This window comes from Caloenas nicobarica, chromosome 2, assembly GCF_036013445.1.
Source record: "Caloenas nicobarica isolate bCalNic1 chromosome 2, bCalNic1.hap1, whole genome shotgun sequence".
Classification (NCBI taxonomy): domain Eukaryota; kingdom Metazoa; phylum Chordata; class Aves; order Columbiformes; family Columbidae; genus Caloenas; species Caloenas nicobarica.
In genome coordinates, this window is record NC_088246.1 from 99,351,604 (window position 1) to 99,368,435 (window position 16,832).

Sequence of the window (16,832 nt, forward strand, 5' to 3'; positions counted from 1 at the left end):
TAGCAGCTCTACAGTCTAGTTACTGTTTAAAAAACCTTGAAGTGCTTTCAAAAGCATGATTAGCAAACACCAGTAGCTCAGCAATATTCTTCCTAAAACTTTAAAACTTTTTTTTTTCTGTGGTTAATAGAGGGTGACCTATCCAGAAAGGTTTCTTATAAGCATCTTCGATTGTGACAAAAAATCAACTAGAAAGACAAATCTGCAGGACAGAACTATTCTTGTTTCACAGCTTAACATAGTGAGAATTGTTTTGAAGTTTTGTGTTGTTTTGTGGGCATTTTTCTTTTTCTTTTTCTTTTTTTTTTTTTTTATTCATGGCCTTTGTTTTTTGTTTTTGTTTTTGTTTTTTTTCAAAGGCCTGTTTTATTTTGTCTGGCCATGAAGGAGGAAATAGTAAAATACCAGGAGAAACACCTCATGTTATCACTATGCCAAAAATGCTGGGAGGTATGTGTATGACTCCATATGAGAAAAGCAAGCTAGTTACCACACAGTACCTAATCTTGTGCCATTTTCATTATATTATTAAAACAAAACACACCAAGATAGAAATATTGTTATAGTTAGTTATAGACGGGGTAAAAAGCCCAGTCTGACCACAGAAAAGCAAAACAAACAAATGAACAAATAAAAACTAAAACAAACAAACAGAAGTATTTGAAAGTAGTCGAGACCATGGGTAACCTGATTAACATTTTTTGTTGTTTTTTATTGGTTAAATCTTTGAGTTTTGTCTTAATTTCAGCATAAGATTGCTACCAATTTCCCAATAGGGAACTTAAATTACATACACGTGTATATATATACGTATACTTTCAGCTTTTATGTATCAGGGAACACTTTAGTTATTTTATTTACTGGTTAAACCATGTCATTAATTGTTTTAGTAAAACCTTAATCTAAGGTTGGAATTTTCTCCTGACTCGTATTTCTTCTTATTTTGCTGCCCTCATTTATTATTTGGTTTTATAGTAGATTTAGACACAAAAGTGTCAGTTAGCTGATCCAGTCCCAACAAAATATATCATGACTTTATGAGTCAAAGTATCTAAGGAATTTCTTTGATTTTTTACCTCCACTGGTATTCCACCTCACCTGTGAACAACCTTGTTGCTGTAGAATGGGGACTAATATTTCTGAGGCGAATTGTCCAGAGCATCACTTTAGATTATAAATAATAATATATTTTGCTACACTGATCATACAATGATTTGTTCCTGTGAACAAAGCACTACTGTTCAAGATTCACAGAACCATAGCTGCAGTTTCCCTTAACTAGCCAACAAAATTCCCCTGGTTGCCTGAATGAGTGTTTTCCATTACAATGTGGAGTAAATTACCAACCCCACTCAGGCAAATGGATAATCAAGTCAGGCTGTCCATATAAAATGGTATGGGTATGCGATATTAAATAAGCTAGGTATGACATAGGTCAGGTTCTTCCATCTCAATTAGATGTTGTCAACCAAAGAATAAATTTCAGTAACAGAATTCCTATTTTTGCATCATACAATGAGTTCTAAATGATTTCTAAGGCTGTGGAGAAAATTGAAAAAAAAGGGGGAATTTTTTTTTTTTTTTTTAAATGAGGATATTTTTTACTGGAAGAGCAGCAAAAATAGTGATAGAGAAGCAAGAGGGTAGATTTAAAATTATTGCAGTATCGATCTTCACTACTTAATCACTACTGGTAAAGAAATTGTCTATGAGGTGATGGAAAATTAAGTTATGAAAGAGTTTAGTCTCTGAACTCTATTGCTGTCAGAATATCTTCTTTCAGTGAGTATGTTATGTGTCTCTTCTAGTGGAATTGTTCAGAAGGCATACCTGTGGCAAGAAAAAGAAGTTTGGAATAAAAGCGCATACTATGAATGGGTTTTGAATGTTAAAAATCTGAAAGTTGAACAATACTGCAGTTATGTTCAACACAATAGAACTCCATGTGCCTATTTATTTACGCAAAAGTCTATTTGCAGATACTAGGCCTTACTCTGAAAAGTAATATGTTGTCATCTTCCCTATTTATCTTATGAAGTGGGAACTTGCATACATATATGCCAAGCTGCAGCATATATATAGGTATTTTTTTAAAAAATAAATTGTAATTGTTCATCAAGTTTATATCATTGCACAGTTTTTGATGGACAAAGAAAAGATTCTCAAAAAAAAGATCTTAATCTAAAAAATTTAATCTGTTTATTTTCTTCCTCATTAACTGTGAGCTAGCATTGGCTGCAGCATTGGCCTGGAAAATAATCGTATGTTTAGAAAATTAAAAATATTTCATTTAGTTTTATTTCCGCTCTGACTAATTTAATGTTAAATGCTTTGAAATGCTAGAACAGATATCTATTTGCAGACTTTCTGAACTGAAATACAGTATTTTCTATGCTTCTTTGGGAAGAAGTATAGAAAGTGATAAGTATAGGGTAATAATCTAAGAACAAAGAAGGGAAATAAAAAAAAAAAAAAGCTAAATTATAAACAACAGCCCCAGAGGGAAATATGAGCAAAAACTATTGGACATTCTTGAGAGCTTTCTAAAAACATGGTGCAAGTTATAGGGGGGGGGGGGGGGGGTGGTGTTTTTTTTTTCCAGATTCTGTTACAATTGCAGTCATCTTTCTTATTTCCTGCTCAATTAAAGAAAGACTTTATAAGATGGATTATTGTTATTTCAGTTTGTGCTTAGTTTTTAAATGTACAGCATTTCCAGGTCTACAGAGCAGGCATTTGAAATATAGAAAGAGTAGACGTTTTCTGTATGTTAGAAACATCCACACGCAGTGGCAATCTTGGGATTACTAAAGTTAGTTGAAATTTTGTTTAAGTTCAAATGACAGTAACATTCATTCTTGTGTATAACAGGAAAAAAAAAAGAGAGAAATTAAGATACTTCAAGGTTGTTGGGCCATTCAGTACCATATAGGGAGGTGCGATGAATTCCTTTTATGACTTCTGTGTAAACATGCACTATGGAGTCATTAACAATGTGAGTGACAGGCTGAAGCTTGCACAGTTGCTGTGCAGCCAGCATCTTCATTTACAAAAAGAATTTGCCTCCCATGAGTGATTTCAATATGGTTGAATGCATCTAGATGTAAACTGAGTAGATTTTAATTAATGCATCTACATGATAGCAAGCAAATCTCTAAAGATGTGAATCAGAGATCCAATTTGAATAGTTGTCTGGTTTCTGATAGTGTTGAAATAAATATATTGCAAAAGATCAGCAGAACCAAAAGGAAGTTACAAGGAGTAACAAGGAAGTTATGTCCTTGACCTTCTTTTAAATAGCTGAACTTGGTATGCCCATGTAAGCATCCCTGGCTGGGTTACCAGCTGGTATAAATCTAACTGACTCTATTGATTTCAAAGGTGATATATGTGTTTACATTATCTGACAGCCTCATTCACATAATCCAAAATCACAGAATGAGTAAATCTGACACAAAATGTAGTATCAGAAATCAGAGGCTTAGCATGATGCTATGGTCTCATTAAAATCAGTGGCCAAACTCCCATTGAAATTAGCAAGTATAGGCTTTCAACCTCAATCTTTAATGGAATTGCTATCATGCGACCTGCCAAAGCCAAATTTGCAGACTGTTTCTACAGTGTTACAACTTAGACTTTCAAACTTATAATTAGACCTGCTTACACACAGACACAGACATCTACATGAAAGTTTCAGGTGCCCAAATAGAGATGCACCGAGCAATTTTACCTTGTTAAAAAAAAAATAATTCACTAAATAAAGCTTTGAAAATAAAAAGTGGCTTTGCTTTACTGACCAAAAAATAAAATAAAATAAATCAGTATTTTCTCCTCTTTTATTTTTTTTCCTGTTCTCTGTAATTCTTGTTTTGCAGATGAGCCTTATTTTCCCACCAGTTGCTTTCCTTGTTAATTCTTTCAATCTCTGAATCAGAGCGATTTAGATTCATGTTAAAACAACTTGAAATCTTTCCTATAGCCAAATAGAACTAGGCACACTAAAAACTGGATTTTAAGAAACTAAATTAATTCAGTATGATCTGGAGTCATATTCATTTCTCTTAATATGATTCTCCATTAAGTTAGGCTGAAGTGCCATGAAATTGGGTCTACCTTATTGACAAATTGTCATCACACCATTTTACCTGAAGTTTGTTTAAAAACTCACTAGGACTGATGCAAATCTGAAAAGTATGAACTGATCAATACCAAAGAGCTGCATAAAGGCACCTCTATCAGCTAAGTAATGTAAATTCACCATGAGTGAGATCTGTTAACTTTAGGCAACTGCTGTATAAACTTTAACATCTCAGCTAGTTATCAAGACTCTCTTTGTAGTCAGTAAAGAAAGAAGCACTTTAAAGGCATGACTCATTTGGCTTATTTTAGATGCCTGCCATAAGAAAGGACCTGTTCTAGAAGCCTTTCTTTCCCTCCACCAGTTAGGTTGGTGCAAAAGTAGTTGCTTTTTTTGCATTGTTGAAATTTGCCATTTGATATCGGAATACATTTTTAAATAAATGTGGTTATGTTATACATAATTTTAATGGGCTTTTCTTGCTCTATGTATTTTGCTACTGACTTATTACTTGCTGTTTATTTTATATTTATTTTAGACTATGGAAATGATGTTAGACAAAAAGCAAATTTGAGCAATTTTCTTATTCGATTTCAAAATGGGTCATAAGGCAGCAGAGACAACTCACAACATCAGCAACACATTTGGCCCAGGAACTACTAACGAACGTACAGTGCAATGGTGGTTCAAGAAATTTCACAAAGGAGACAAGAGCCTTGGAGACAAGGAGTGTAGTAGCCGGCCATCGGACAACCACCAGTTGAGAGCAATCTTCGAAGCTGATCCTCTTACAACTACACGAGAAGTTGCCAAAGAACTGAATGTCAACCATTCTATGGTCATTTGGCATTTGGAGCAAATTGAAAAGGTGAAAAAGCTTGATAAGTGGGTGCCTCATGAGCTGACTGAAAATAAAAAAAATCGTCATTTTGAAGTGTTGTCTTCTCTTATTCTACGCAACAATGAACCATTTCTCAATTGGATTGTGACATGCAATGAAAAGTGGATTTTATATGACAGCCAGTGAGGAGCAGCACAGTGGTTAGACCTCCAAAGTACTTCCCGAAGCCAAACTTGCACCAAAAAAAGGTTATGGTCACTGTTTGGTGGTCTGTGCCCAGTCTGATCCACTACAGCTTTCTGAATCCAGGTAAAACTATTACATCTGAGAAGGATGCTCAGCAAATGGATGAGATGCACCAAAAACTGCTATGCCTGCTGCCAGCATTGGTCAGCAGAAAGGGCCCAACTCTTCTCCATGACAATGCCTGACCACACGTTGCACCACCAACACTTCAAAAGTTGAACGAATTGAGCTATGAAGTTTTGCCTCATCCACCATATTCAGCTGACCTCTTGCCAATCGACTGACACTTCTTCAAGCATCTTGACAACTTTTTGCAGGGAAAATCCTTCCACAACCAGCAGGATGCAGAAAATGCCTTGCAAGAGTTCGTTGAATCCCAAAGCACGGATTTTTATGCTTCAAGAATAAACAAACATTTCTTATTGGCAAAGCTGTGTTGATTGTAATGGTTCCTATTTTGATTAATAAAGATGTGTTTGAGCCTAGTTATAATTATTTAGAAATAATGGTCCAAAACCACAATTACTTTTGCACCAACCTAATACAATCAATGTATAATAAACAGCTCAAATATAGATGCATGCTTCGTAGGTATCTAAATGTGAGGAGATGAAGATCACCCTCTGAGTATAAATTAGGGTGCAATTTTGCTCTCTTTCTTATTTTGAGCTGTGCTTTACAGCATTTATTGCAGACATCCCTTTCTAGGTAATGCTTAGTTTGACTGAGATGAACAAAATTAGGCCATATGAGTCCAGGTAGATATATCCAATATTATCTTAAGCTAGACTCTGTTTAGACGTATCTAAGTAATTTAGAGAACCGAGAATATGCATTTATGTAAACACAGCTGGATAAAAGATTCTGTTTTCTGAAATATTTATTTAAATTTAACTTTCTCCTTTACATGTATTATATATATAAATACACATGTATTATATATATAAATACTTGTGTGAGCATTTTATGGTAGTGTCCACATAACTGTGATTGACAACCACCTTAAAACTTACTATAGGGAATGAAGAGAAGTGCAAAGTATTTTAGAAAAATTACTAAATTATGCCCTGGTCTTATATCTTACCCCTGCAAAATGAAACAGGTAAAACAAACTCTAATACACAGTCAACTGAAAAAAAAAATTGTGTGTAACCTTTGTTGTCCTTTCTCTTTCGTGATTCACGTCACAAAACTGCTGCTATCAGGCTTCTGAGAAGAAAAAAAATCTTCAAAGTTATTCCTTCAACTTTTAGCCATTAATGCAGAGACAATAGAAGCAATTCAGGACCTGGAAATGCTGTGCTTTATCCTACAGCACCCTAGCAGCTCAATTAAGACTATATCAGATCAGCTGCTTGCCTACTACTCTACTTAGGTTTATCATCATCTAAGTGGTCAGATCTTAATCTAACAGTGGTGATATTTAAGAGTAGAAATGAAACAGTCCATTGCAGCTTTTGTTATCTGATTCAAATACCATTTGGAAAACTTTCATCTCTTGCTGAAAAGTTCATAAGTGAGATTGAGAAAGAAAGAACTCAGTCAATTGTCAGCATTAATATAGAATTGAGAAGGAAACATCATGGTACTAGATTCACTGTGACTCTGGGTAATTGTAGAAAAGGCAGATGAACACATTAACCTATGTTCCTCTGAAGAGGTAGTTTTCTCCTGGTTTTGAGGTTGAAACTTACTCTTGTATTCAAAATCAGATTATATATTCTGTGTTAAATTCTATGTTGTATAGGTAAACTTATGTTTTCTATGTTGGAGAACAGTGAAAGCAGAAGAATTTATCTTGAAAATTTAGACTTTCTTGAAGAGGAACTTCACCATACATATGTTGGAGACAGTGTTGGATGGCTGAATTTGGTCCAATTAAGCCTGAAGATCCCACTGATTTGGGGCCTATTTTACTGCATTCTCTTCAGCTCAGCAAAATAGAAATAGTTTGGTTTTATTTTCAGTGAAGAATTTGCAAATATACAAGGCCAATATTCATTTCATTCGGATTTCTATAAATGAGATTATCTACATATTTGCATGATACGAGCATTAAGTGAAAGGCTTTTTATCTTTTCTTGACTTTTCAAATGCTTTGCTTTCAAATTTCAATGTCAACAACGGTTAAGTGATGGTGTAGGCCTTTTGGAACTGCCAGACAATGAGGCAAAAGCTATACTTATTTATTATTTTTTGTTAATTTCTTCAGATGTCTAACACATAAAAGTGTACCAACATTCACTCCTTGGTAAAGAATGACACAAATTATGGAAAATTTTCTAAAGAGAATAACAACAACAACAAAATCAGCAAATGATAGGTCTAGCCAGATGACTTCACCTGCCTCATTCCAGGCAGATATGTGTACAATACTCTACTATTTACACCAGAAGAAAAGGCAAGAAGCATTCTCTTTGTAAATATTACATTGAGAAGGCAGATTTAGTTTTAATTTTGAATGACAAGTCAAGAATGTTTTTTAATGCAAATCCTTTCCAAAAGAGAACATACAACAAGACACCATTTATTATTCATCATTTGCTTTCTGTACTTCATTATATATATCTGCTATAGGGATTTTACGCCATTGTTTGGTCTAAAAAGATAATAAATATAAATGTACTTTCAGAGATGAAACCAATTTGTATTAAAGCAATGCTGTTCATTTGCTTATGGGGGTTGATATTTCTAAAGTCACTCCTCATTCCATAGCTGCAGAACATTCCATTTACTGCACTGGCATGATTAGAATATTTTGCAAAGAATTTACAAAAGCTTAGATTGAAACCAGTAATTTAACACTGGTAAGTTACTTGAAAGAGGAAAAAATGGTTTTCCTCTTGTTTCCTGGAGATTTTTTGTTTTGATTTTATGTTCAATGTTTGTGCAACTCCTAGCACAATGTGGTCCTGATTTAGGACGAGCACCCTAGAATTTTACAATAATACAAATATTTGCCTGTCATTCTCCTTAAAAAACAAACTACCTTAAAGGTAATTCTAATTACAGAATTTGTACTGAAAATGCCAATTTTACTACAATTCCCAAAATTCTTCAGGGAGTGGAACATGTCTGTGTTTGTCCAGTAAGCAGAAAACATTCAATTTTTATGGAGAGATACTGAGGTTACTTCTTTTACATAAAAAGTACTTGTAGTGCCATATACCATACTCCATTTGACAGATTTGGAGAGGTATTCATCAAAGTCAAGGTTTGTGTGTAACACTGAATTTCAAGACTTGTCAGATTTTTGTGGTAACAAATGGTCTAGTTATAAGGCTGTTGATATTCCAAAAGTTTATTTTATAGATTATTTATGCGTATTTTAAGCTTTAAAAATAAACCACATTTTATTTGTGTTGTAGAATTGGTCAGCTTTTTGTTCCCATTTTTTCCACACACTGACTCATGTTTTGCATTTATTTTTTGTGTGTTCACTCTGTTACACCAGAATTCAATTTTTATACAAATTTTGTTTAAGCTGTTCTATGTCTTTGCCTATTGGTTTGGAAAGCCTACATAGACATGACAAAATCTCCCTTCACTATCATACAGCAAGGAAAATGGGTTTTTTAAAGAAATCTTTCTTCAGCACATCTTGCTCACTGTTTTCTTTTGACTAGATAGAATACTAGTAACAAGCAAATTATCTCTTTTTCTTTAAAAAATCTCAAAATCAAAATTTTGACTTAATGACAACATTTCTGAAAGTATGATAAAGAAATTCTGGTCACAAACACATCACTTACCAGGATTCATTCTACTTAGGAGAGGTTTAGATTGGATATTAGGAAAAATTTTTTCACCAAAAGGGCTGCTAAACACTGGAACAGGCTGCCCAGGGAAGTGGTTGAGTCACCATCACTGGAGGTATTTAAAAAATGTGTAAACATGGAGCTTAGTGACATGGTTAAGTGGTGAACTTGGCAGTGTTAGGTTTACAGCTGGACTTGATGATCTTAAGGATCTTTTCCAACCCGAATGATTCTATGATTCCGTGATTCATCACAGTATGTGTTGACTAAAGCCATGTATTTCTACAATGATGTAACCACAAACCCAATGTCAGAATGGATTTGGATGCAATACATGATGGTGTATGCTATGAAGTTGCTTGTGCTATTCACAAAGGACAGTGTAACAGTGATTGATGATTGACCTTCCATGCTGGACTGCTTCATATGTTTATGACATAAGACTTTTGAAGGCCAGTGTTTCATTGCTGAAATTCTGGCCTTTCAGATGTCTCATGGGGAAGCAGGGGAGCTTTATTGTGCCTTATCAACCAGGTATATTCAGCAGTTTGCAGTAACAAAGACATATACACTGTATTAATTCATCTAATATAAAGCCATAATCTAAAATCAGTTCTTAAACCACATGCTTTACTAATTAGCTTCTACTTCACTTTATTGTTTAATCAGCCACAAAGACTTTAGCCCACCAAGATACAGTCCTGGCTCTGGGGGCAATACAATGCTTTCAGACAGCATAGTAAACAAATCTGCCTTCAGATCCCCTTTCTTTCTCTCTTTTCTTGTCCTTCCTTCATATTCCTGTAAAATGTTAATGCGATAATTTCACCAGCACCATTTCCTAATCGGTAAAGAGTATCCTGAGACAGAGCTGCAGAGTTTGTCTGGTCTAAACAGTTTACATAGCCTGAACTCCACAGTCACACTGGGACTTTGCAATGTTGGGTTTGTTGGTTTATTTTGGCTCTGACTTGATCATCACTGAATTCTGCCTTCTTATATTTTACAGTGGTGGGTTTTTGAATAAGACTCACTGTGACTCCACTGGAATTTTATATCCCTGCAGTCGAAGAAAAACCTCTGGCTTAAATAGGTGAGCTGTGACTGGTAGAGGGATGCAGATAGAGTTTTAGATCCCTCAGGTCTCACAAATAGAAAGGGGTTTTTTTAATCCTCTTTCCTGAGCAAGAGACCCTGTCATGTTGCCTGTTTTGTTTCAGGAATAGATGGGATGCCTTGGTACTTCTGTATGAATGGGGAATATGAGAAGAGGAAAAAGTGGCTGGATTAGATTTGGGCTGAGTAAATGTTGATCTTTCCCCACCTGCTCTTGACAAGTCTTCACCTCACTGAAACATTTTTATTAAATTTTAATCAAAAGCACAGAAAAGATTGTTGATCGTAGAAATGTCTAACCTTGCTTTAAGCTTCTCTGCCAGGCCAGTTTACGGATGTTAACAGTGCCACACTGACACTAAGTTTAATGCTGCTTTGTAGCCTAGGTGTCCTACAAATTGTCACAGATTCCAAAAGGACCAAAAAATTCTGTGGCTACATAAGTGTGACAAAGCAAAGAGCCCAAGCCTTTAAGAGATGCTAAAGATTAACCTGAGTTCAGAAGTTTCCCTCTGCATTTGTTGTTCCTGATGCCAGTCTTCTGCAAGGTCACAGTTTGGTTATGGGATGAGGAGGGAACTTGTGCTGAGACTCCAACTTAAGAGCCTGTCAACTATATATTTGGGGGAGTGTAAGCTTGCATCTCATTCATGAGATCTTTGATCACAAATATATGGCCTGCTTCTTTTTTGGAAGTCATACACGATCAAAGAGATCCTTTATTTAGAGATGCAAATACTGCTGTCAAGCCCATAAAATACATACAAATGACAATTTCTTACAGACCTGCATTGTACTTCAAAAGAGCGCTTTTTATTTAAAAGGTCATGACCATTTTGATATCAGATACTGTTATTTGTGAGTGGAAGGTTCAGCAATCTTTTCTTCTTCTGACTTAAACGTCACATGAATATGTGTATTAAAGCAAAGCTAAATCTCTCAGAATGAGGAAATGAATTTTTTAACAGATGTTAAAAGGCTAATAAGTTCACAACTCTTAGCACCCAGTGAGAATACCAGATTTTTATACTACAATAAAAATTTACCAGATTTCTGAAAGTATGTGATCTCTTGAAAAGAAAAATCATAAGAAACTTGGATCAGATGTCTATTATTTGAAAAACTTTACAGTCCACTGAAGAGTGTTTTTGGCAGGGAAGTAGGAAATGAGTTGGAAAGCATTAATAAACTTTCAGGATACTTGAAAACACCAGCTTATAGTACTTGATCTTTAAGTGAACCCTAGATTGCTTCCATTTTTTTGAAACCATAAGTAGTACTTAGAAAGAAAGATAGTTTATCTAAGTAAAAAAAGCAGCAGAAGGAGGCGAAAGAAAGTTTAGCTTGGACAAAACCTAGAAAAGACCGAAAAAGCAGTACTTGGAAATTATTATTTTTTGGCATTGAGTTTGATTAATACTTAAAGTGTTCCACAGAAAGAAACATAAAATTTCACTAGGATTCCATTTGAATGTCACTTACATGTTACTGAATTCCATTTTACAATAAATTAATAACAAAATATCATTATTCTGGCACAGCAGCACAAGAAAGGTGTGTCAAATAGTTGATAACAAGAAAAAGAGGGTACATAAACTTTGGGAATCAAAGAATTGATTCCAGAACAGAAGTTTGTTTCACTGGTTTGACAGGCACTGATTTTTTCAGGTATTAAGGTAGATCTACTTTGCTCCTCCATAAAAATGTGAAGTGGTTCAAATTCAATACAAGGCTATGTAAAGCCAGAAAACTCTGGTGAAAACACTAGCATCTGAAAAGCACTGTTTCTAAATAAGGTAGCAAAATTTGGGGATCAGCTGGTGTGATGGATGTAACTGACCCCTTAACCAAACTAGCAGTAGTTTGGTACAGGCTCCAAAGGAGGCAAAGGCCTGAGCCATAGCTGGGCCAAGAACTCCTCTAGTTTCAATCTGTTCTCTGAAAACCCACAAAGGAGCAGGGCGACACAGTGAGCATCGATGTATGTGAGCTTGGAACACCAATCATGCAATTAGCACATGAATAGTGGGTAGCTATTCCAAGACTCATTTATCAAAGAATAAAGTTGTGGGTACAAGGAGTCTCATGCATACATTTCCCATTGCATGTAATTTAACTACAAGCCAATCACTTTATTCTGTAAATATGACAGCCTACGTGAGCCTTCTTTGAGCTCTCCCTGATAGGCAGCTTGGATGCATGGTGGTAATCTCCCCTGGAGCTGGGACATTTCTCAAGGTTGTTCCTTGAGGCAGAGACCTTTTGCCAGTGGTAGATCTTCGGTAGTTGACTGATATTGCGCATAACCTTATAATAAGGTAGCTTTGACTTATGACTTGGTAACTTTGGTGGTGTCTTCATAACTTCGACTTTTGTCTTAGTAACTTCAATTTTTGTCTCGGTAACTTTAATTCGTGCCTTGGTAACTTCGATTTGTGTCTCAGTAGTTTTGAATCACTGTTGAAATGATTGTGCCCTACAGTACTGGAGTGGACATCCAGGCTGGAGGACTGGTTAGAGAAGAACCTAATGAAATCCAACAAAGGCAAGTGTAGGGTCCTGCACCTGCACCCCAGGCACCAATACAGGTTAGGGGTTGACCTGCCGGAAAGCAGCATTGCAGAGAAGGACCTGGGAGTCCTGGTGGACAACAGATTGACCATGAGCCACCAATGTGGCCTTGTGGCCAAGAAGGTCAGTGGTATCCTGGAGTGTATTAGGAAGAGTGGGACCAGCAGGTCAAGGGAGGTTATCCTCCCCTTCTAATCTGGCCTGGTGAGGTCACATTTGGAGTACTGAGTCCGGTTCTGGGCTCCCCAGTTTAAGAAGGACAAGGAATTGCTGGAGGGAGTCCAGCGGTGAGCTACAAAGAAGATTAGGGGTCTGGAACATCTTTCTTATGAGGAAAGACTGAGAGAGCTGGGTCTGTTCAGCCTGGAGAAGAGAAGGCTGAGAGGGAATCTCATTAATGCTTATAAATATCTCGAGGGTGGATGTCAAGAGGATGGGACCAGACCCCTTTCAGTGGTGCTCATTGATAGGATGAGGGGCAGTAGGCACAGACTGAAGCGTAGAAGGTTCCATCTGAATATGAGGAGAAACTTCTTTATTTTGAGGATGACAGAGCACTGGAACAGGCTGCCCAGAGAGGTTGTGAAGTTTCCTTCTCTGGAGACATTCGAAACCGGCCTAGACACATTCCTGTGCGATCTGTTCTAGGTGAACCTGCTTTAGCAGGTGGGTTGGACTAGATGATCTCCAGAGGTCCCTTCCAACCCCAGCCGTTCTGTGATTCTGTGAACCCGACCATCAAACTTTGTTAAGTTGCACTTTTACGACATCATATTAAAAACACTTTTGCTAACATCTTTGACGGTGGTTCTTTAAGTAATCTAAATCACCCATACATGACAGCCAGACACTTTTAAAAAATGGGCATTTCCAGAGTTCTTGCTTCTTTTTGCAAAAGACCTGAAAGCTTTTTATGCATATATACATTTTTTCTTAAAAAAAACCAAAAACAAACCCCCCACGAACAAATAAAACAAAACAAATAACCAAACCAAACCAAACCAAAACAAAACAAACAAAAACCCATGCCAAACCAAATCAAAACAGAACAACTTCCAAAAGTCTCTCTCCTTTTATTCAACATAAATTTGTCAAAACTCAACTGGTTTTCCTAAAAGCTTTTTCTGAGGATTGAAAAGCATGTCTTATGTGAACTCAAGCACTTTAGTTGGAAGGCATCTATGAGGGTATCAAAGCCTTAATAATGCTGCATTTTATCCAGAATGTTAATTAAGTGTTGTGCTAGATGGGCATTAACAAGAAATAAAACCGAAACAGTTTTGAAGAGTACATCTGTAAATCCTCTACCTTTCAACTTTCCTTCCTGTGATCTTTTCATCAGTTCTTTAGTCACATTAGAATTTTATAGGGTTGAAAACACTTATGTTCATCATTAAAAACAAAACAAAAATAATTTTCTTGAGAAAAATCTTTCTGGCTGACTATGTTTGTCAATAATAAACAAGAACGAGATCAGGAAAGCAGCTTTCTTTCCTTTTGCTAAGTGTCCTTAACATAATGCAAATAAGCCCATTCTTTGTAACCATATCAAAGCAGTAGCCAAAACAAATTTGAATAGATGAACTATGTGCAGTAGAAGTACTTAGGTATAAACCTTTAAAAGGCTAAAATAATCTACTTTTGTGTGTATGCTGATGCAATAGATACCTTCCTGACTAGATACTTAGATGCATATAACTACTTCTGCACAGAGTAGAAGTCTCTTTAGGTCAATTCAGAAACAACACTGCTAAAGGATTTTAAAAAAGCTTTCAGAAAATACTGTATCAGAGGTCGTCTGTTTTAAATAAGATGGGAATCCATTCTACTAGAAGAAATGATATGCTGAGCTGGTAATTTGCAAGATTTGCGACATAGGAAGAGAGAGAAAAGCTGAGTATAAAAGACCTTAGAACGTGAAAAAAAAAATGGAGAGACTGAGGTGGTCACCATTCAATGACCACCTAGAGTCTATTGCTTCTTACTATGAGGCTAAGGGGAGTCAGAGCAAATACTAAACATCTTTTTCTACTACTCTTCAAATTCACCCTGATAAGAAGCTTACAGTCACCAGGAAGATATTTTTGTTAGCATGTTTCTTTTAAATTACAAGTTGCTTTCTAAGGCTTTGAAATTTTGATTTTAAAGTGATATAGGGAAAAGAGGAGGAGGTTGTTAAAACATCATATATCTGAAAACAAAACTGTGGACTGCAGAGCATGCAGTTTTATGTTTGTCCTCTGGATTATTTATAATGTTATGGCAAAATACTATCACGAAATTCTCAAGAGCTAGCAGAGATGTGGGATTACAAACCTAATCATGACTGCTTCATTTTTGCCAGAGCAGGACCCTGTGTGTTTAGTACCACTGAAGTTGATGGAGGAGCAGACTCCTAATGTATGACTTTATAGTGACACATATCATTAAATAAAACAGTGCAAAAATTTTTGGGACAGACAGGCAGGCAGACAGATAATAGGGAAGGAGAGAGACTGATTTGAGAGACCGGAAAAAATACCAAAATACCAGTGGTTTAATTTGGATAATAATTATATCTAACATCACTGCTCGCCATCTTAATAGCATTAGCGTAATTTTGTCTGTGCTACTTTGTGAAAACCTGACTTTCTAATGCCATGCATTCCTCGGGCATCACTTAGCAGAAGGCCAAAAATGTATGAATTTTTTAAAAAAGCCTCCATTTTTTCTTCAGAATGATAACTGATCCCAGAGGTGACCCTTATACACAATTGCAGTTATTCAGGTCTAAAAAGCCAGCAAATTCACATGTAACTGTATCTTCCAGCTTCAACAGTAGGGCAGACTGTCAGCTCCCTCATCTGTCAGCACTTGTTCAGACTAGTAAATGAAGACTGGTGCATACTAGCAATATCTATTTGCTACAGGATATGCACTCAAGAAAGTCACGAAAAAGGAGTTTCAAGCAAGAGCCAAAACCAATCAGTCATTTTCTCCTGTCAGTGATAAGAAAAGCAACATAAAAGAGAGAGATGCTTGTCCCAAAGTTGCTGTCAATAGCAAACTGTCACCAAATAAAAATAGTTAAATTCCTAATGACTGTACTAATTCAATACAAATAAGCCAGGTTCTAGTTATCTTAGCATTTCCTCTTGCTAGGCCTCAGGCAGGAAAAAAAAATCTTACTGTTCAGAGGACAAATTATGTGCAACTTGCTTTGAGTGAAAAAGAAATGCCCAAATGGTGGGACACTCTGCCATCATATCCCTTCTAGCTGGAGTCCTTGAAAAGCATGCTGTATTTCATTAAATTAGCAGAAATCTTCCTGCCCTTTTCTTGTCCATGTTGTGGAAGACTTAGTCACAGCTACAGTCTTCCTCACGCTCAGAGCATATTTAATTTTTCACTGGTTTACCTTAAGGCAATGGAGAACTGTTCCATCACCCAAGAAGACTGGAGGAGGACAGCAAAGTAGAAAGGCTGCAATGCAGAGGAGCTCTGCTCAATACCCAGTCTCTTCCAGCAGTGAAACAGGCACGACTTTCTATTGCCCAGCACCATGAGTTGAATCCCTCCACAAGGAATTAAAATGTAACAGTAAAAACCTATTACTCTGACCTGATACAATTTTATAACAGACTTTTACAATTCAAAAAGACTGCAGAAGGTCCAAGACAGTGGAAAATGAACTTAAGAGTCTTCAAATTGGGAGTGGATTTATAGGGAATGACTGACTGAGGCTCCATTGTTGCTGCCCCATTTGACACATATAATCCCCATCATGTTATTTGCTGCCATACATCTCTTCACATCCAGACTGAAGTTGTATCTGGCTCTGTAAATTGACTGTGCTTTTCCAGTACTATATACAATGCTTGATTCAATTTTGTCAGATACGTGAAAAGGAAAGATGCTTTGATAGCTATTTCCAAATCTATATGCATACAGAGTTATCTTCTAATATTTTAGAAACATTTTGCATACATAAAATATATATACAACTCTATTGATTCTGTGAGTTTTATTTGCATATTTGAAGTCTAAATACTAAATCAACCCACAATGTGGTGATGTAATTCTTTCCAGAACAGTCCATTGTGATGTCACATGGAAGATGCCAAAACAGCTATGCGTGAGCTAACAAGGTAATGAAAAAACATGGAGCCAGATTAGTGCAGCCCACCGCCCATGTTAGTGTGTCTTTCATTTCTCTTGTGCAAGTTGTCCAAAGAACAGCACT

General features: G+C 36.2%; 1 pseudogene; it reads left to right on the top strand.

Annotated features, from left to right (window-relative positions):
* The first annotated feature begins 4,619 nt into the window (after positions 1-4,619).
* Positions 4,620-5,630, top strand: LOC135984719 (histone-lysine N-methyltransferase SETMAR-like; annotated as a pseudogene).
* Positions 5,631-16,832: the final 11,202 nt, after the last annotated feature.